This window comes from Cupressus sempervirens, chromosome 5 (genome assembly GCF_028749045.1).
Source record: "Cupressus sempervirens isolate cs-2001-9-10 chromosome 5, ASM2874904v1, whole genome shotgun sequence".
Classification (NCBI taxonomy): Eukaryota; Viridiplantae; Streptophyta; class Pinopsida; order Cupressales; family Cupressaceae; genus Cupressus; species Cupressus sempervirens.
In genome coordinates, this window is record NC_143122.1 from 755,174,857 (window position 1) to 755,179,630 (window position 4,774).

The window sequence follows — 4,774 nt, forward strand, 5'->3', positions numbered from 1 at the left end:
AGAATGAATCTCAAGTCCTCTTGAGATGATGTGTTGTAGAAATGAATCTCATTCTTCTTTCGAACTTTCCAATTTCTTTGAACTAGGATGAGCATATCTACAAGAAAAACAAAGATAATATTCAACTTCTCCACATTGTAGCTTTGATTCTTTAATGCTGTAAATGTCACAGAAAATTCTCCAGTATGATTCACTATACATGAAATCTGCATCCTTGCATAAACATTATTAGAAGAAAACATATCATCAGCATTAAGATTATTTGAGTTCTCTTTTTGAATATGAGCTTCCTTATACACCATGTAATGTGCATCATATCTATCTTCATCAATAGTAACCATAAACTTATCTGCTTCTTGACTATCAACCAGTTTCACATCTTGAATCTTAAGAATCATATTTATCTCTTCTTCCTTTATTAAACATTTATCATCATCTTGATCTTCTGTAGTAATCTCACTTTCAAATATCTTTTTCTTATTAGAACTTTGCTCAAGAACAATAACAGTATTGCACTCTTTCCTTTCTTCTTCAAGCTGAGTTTTCATACTACCGCCATGCCTTTTCCATTCTCCCACGATGGCTGTAAACTCTTCTCATAAATCAGATTCTTCTTCAGAACTTGCTGTTACACATTCCTTAGCTTCATCTTCGTGCCATTCATTATGCATATTTAAGGCTTCATCAGTTGCCTTCAAAACAAATTTCATAGGAGTACCTTCCAACATTGTACTCTTCTCTATTTTCAAAGGACATGTTACTGTTCCAACCACAAATTGTTCACACTCAAATCCCATAGGACTTGTCTCATTACTGCTCTCACCAATAGTTACTTGCTGCACTTCTTCTTTCTGCATTTTATTTTCTCTCAACTTAGCTTCATTCTCTTCAAGTTTCCTTCTCAAACTTTTTATTTCCTCTTCTATCTTGCTTACCTCTTCTATTTGTTTTCTCATTTCTTCTTCCTCTCTTTTCTTCTTTTCCTCTATCTCTTTTTGCTTTGAATCCTTTCTCTGCCGATACTTTATAAAAAGATACAATAAAGCTACTTCTTCTTGTCCCATCATTCCTCATCTAGGTTATTTTCTTCTTATCTAGTCTCCTAGACTTCTTCTCAGGCTCTTCTCTCAATCTTTCACAAACAACAATTTTCTTTACCCAGATCTTTTACTATGCTCTGATACCAAAAATGATGCAAAGCCACACCTTGCAAAACTCAGGAGGAATCAGTCACTCAACTGAGTTGCTTCAAGGGGCATCTACAACCATCAAGATCACAAACTAAAACCACAAACTAAAATCAGATTCAATAAACAAAACTTTGAAAATAAATCCCCCAAAATTTCTTCTTACTTGCACTCAGAAATGAATAACTTTCAAAACAGAAAAGATTTACTCAATCCAACCGTTGAGATTTGGCATAACTAGGTCTAAAACAACATATAAAAATTTGAGAGAAATCCAACGATTCAAACCCAAGATATTGACCACGCATCAGAGTACATTTTTCTGCAAAACATTGCTTCTTGCTGTCTCTAGATAGACCCGTGAACAGATATGTATAACTTTTGAACCAGACAATATTTTCTCAATCTAACCATTGATATTTGGCATAACTAGGTCTCAAAAAACATATAAAAATTTGAGAAAAATCCAACGGTTAAAACCCGAGATATTGACCACGCATCAGAGTACATTTTTTCTTCAAAACATTGCTTCTTGCTATCTCTAGATAGACCTGCACTCAGACATGAATAACTTTTGAACCAAATCAAAACTCTTCAATCGCTCTAGTGAATATGGGCGTAATTAGGCCTATAATAACATATCCAAAGCTCGTAAAAATCCAACAGTGTATTTGGGAGATATTACCCACGCATTGAGACTAATTTTCTGCAAACATACTGAATTCGACCCAAAACTAAAACTTGTCTTTTTCCTTTTTCTTCCTCTCTAAAAACTGACTCCCTAAATAAAGAATATGAAACGTCCCTATCCAAGAATAGGAGACTGTTTCAAAAATTATGAATATTCCTGCTGCCAACTATCTGTCCTTTTTTAGGATATGATTAGATTCTTAAATCATTGCACACTACTAACTCCACTAAAACAAACACACATGGTCCTAAGTGGCTATAATTGGAGAGTTTATCATTTCACTCCTCCATTTATGCCACCACATCATAGGAAATTATTACAACATTTAAATTTAAAACACACACAAAACGTAAAACATTACTTATCATATTTTCCGCTCTGCTACTGCAGCAGTACTTAGACTCAAGCTTCCCTTCATACTACTCACAACCATTGTGGCTTGCCTAAATGAGAGACAATCCTTTATCTATTGTCTGGAAAATTACTTATAGAGATTTCCATATAAAATGTATTGTAGTATAATGGATCACTTAGGGTAACATTAATTTTATCATACATGAACCTAGAAAAATAGAAACTTTTAGAATAAGAATAATTGTTCTATTAAATCCATGTAAAAATACTGTATAGATTCAAAATCATTGAAACTTTCTAAAATTCAAAAATAGATTGAAAAAAATTGAAGCTATATAATTTCCCCATGACGATCTATATGTGAAATAAAATAGAATTGATTAGAGCATTAAAAGTTAATGGAATATAGGAGAAATCCACTACAAGATGGGAACAATAAGAAATAATCACCTTTGGTGCAAATTTCTAGTAGACTACATGGAGGCAGTCATAAGATGGGAACAGTCAAAAATAGTCAAACTCAAAGATAGGTATAAACTTTTCAAGGGAGCATAAGTAACATGAATTTGCATTTCTGCTCATAAGTAATCTATTGATTGTTTGACTATAATTTTCTCTCATTTGTTCCATATGGCAGATGCTAAACTTGTTATGTTCCATGGAGATCTACCATATACATCTCAAGATATTACAAAAAGGATTGAGATGCTTAGTGATGCTAATATCATTGGCTCGGGAGGCTTTGGTATGGTCTACAAATTGTTCGTGGATGACAATAATACATTTGCAATCAAGAAAATTTAGAATGATGGTTTAAGATCAGATTGACTGTTTGAAAGAGAGCTTGAGATTCTAAGAAGGATCAAGCATAGAAACCTTGTGAATTTGTGAGGTTATTGCAGTTCTCCATCATAAAAACTTCTTATATATGACTACTTGCCCCTATGAAGCTTACATAGTTTACTCCATGGTTGGTATTCCATAGATTGATGAATAGCATTCGTTTAAATACATGGTTAGCATTCTAATACTTATCTTGTTCAAATAACCTCCACATTGACAGAACCTCGAGAAACAAAAACATGTCTAAACTGGAATGCTCGATTAAAGATAACAATTGGAGCAGCTAGAGGTCTGGCTTATTTGCATCATGATTGTTGCCCTCCTATTGTTCATTATGATGTTAAGTCAAGCAATATATTACTAGATGAGAATGTGGAGTCACATGTATCAGATTTTGGTTTGGCAAAACTCTTAGAAGACGATCAATCACATGTGACAACTATAGTAGCAGACACTTTTGGTTACATGGCTCCAGGTATAAATTCTCTTACTCCTGAGTACATAGGGTTTAAGCAATTCAAGACTATCAGTTTTTCACAATGGGATTCATGTGTAGTTACGCACAATAATCTTATGAGGGTTCTCATATACCTATTTTCTTAATGTGTGAAATAAAATATAATACCTCCAAAGCAGGCGAGTGATAGAGAAATCTGATGTATACTGCTTTGGAGTTGTTCTGCTAAAGTTGCTCAGTGGAAAACAACCAACATATCCAACATTTGTTACCAAAGGCTTGAATGTTGCAGGATGGGTGAGTCTTTTTCCTTTTTCTTGTATATTATAAATTTGAGTCTTTTCTTGTCTAGGGCATTATAGAAGTGCTCCTATCAACACATTAAAATATTGTTTGTGTATTTTTTGTTTTGGAGTTTGATATTGAAATTGTCTCTACAGGTGAACACACTATTGTGGGAGAATAGGTTACAATATATAGTTGATCCAATCTGCCGTTGCAGCTCTAAAGAAAGCTTGGAATCAATTTTGGAGATTCTGGTGAGTTGTATAGCTCCCATTCCTAAAGAGCATCCTACAAAAAATTAAGTTGTTCAGATGATTGAAGTAGAGATCGTGTCTCCATGTCTTAGTGACATTTATTATTCGAATTTTGAATGATTAACTTTATGCGGCTTCAATTGATCTGTTTTGCCCTATTTGTACATACTATTTATTGTGTAGTGCTATTTATAAATATACATAATAGTGGTTCTTCAAAGCTAACAGTACAGAGGAAATCTATAAATGCAATGAAGTGGTTTGACATCAAGGCAAAGCCTATAGCTTTGCCTGTTAGCAGTGATTTGAACTTTTGTACCTCTATTTTGGATCATTAATACAAATTTTTTGTTTGGAGGCTTGAAGCATTAATTATCTGAGAAACAAAATTACCCTAGATTTAGAACTGTTATTGTAGATTTCTTCTCATTGGGTAGTGGGTCGAATACCAGGGGTGAACATTTTTTAATAGAAAACTCCAAAGTTCTAATGTTTAACAAGTTTGGATGGGAACTCAACTTTATCATCCTAACAACTATAGTAAACGAAGGAGAACTAAAAATAAAAATAAGAATAACAACAATGAAATATCTAGCAAAAGAGATTGTCATCTGAATGGATAACACTTGATATTTAGCATAAATGATATGAGAAATTTTTACCATAGTTCATAAACTTCCATGAGACTGTAGCTAAGGTAAAA

The 4,774-nt window shown here is 33.3% G+C and overlaps 1 pseudogene; it reads left to right on the forward strand.

Annotated features, from left to right (window-relative positions):
• Positions 1 to 2,862: 2,862 nt before the first annotated feature.
• On the forward strand, positions 2,863 to 4,191 carry LOC149558110 (LRR receptor-like serine/threonine-protein kinase FEI 1; annotated as a pseudogene).
• Positions 4,192 to 4,774: the final 583 nt, after the last annotated feature.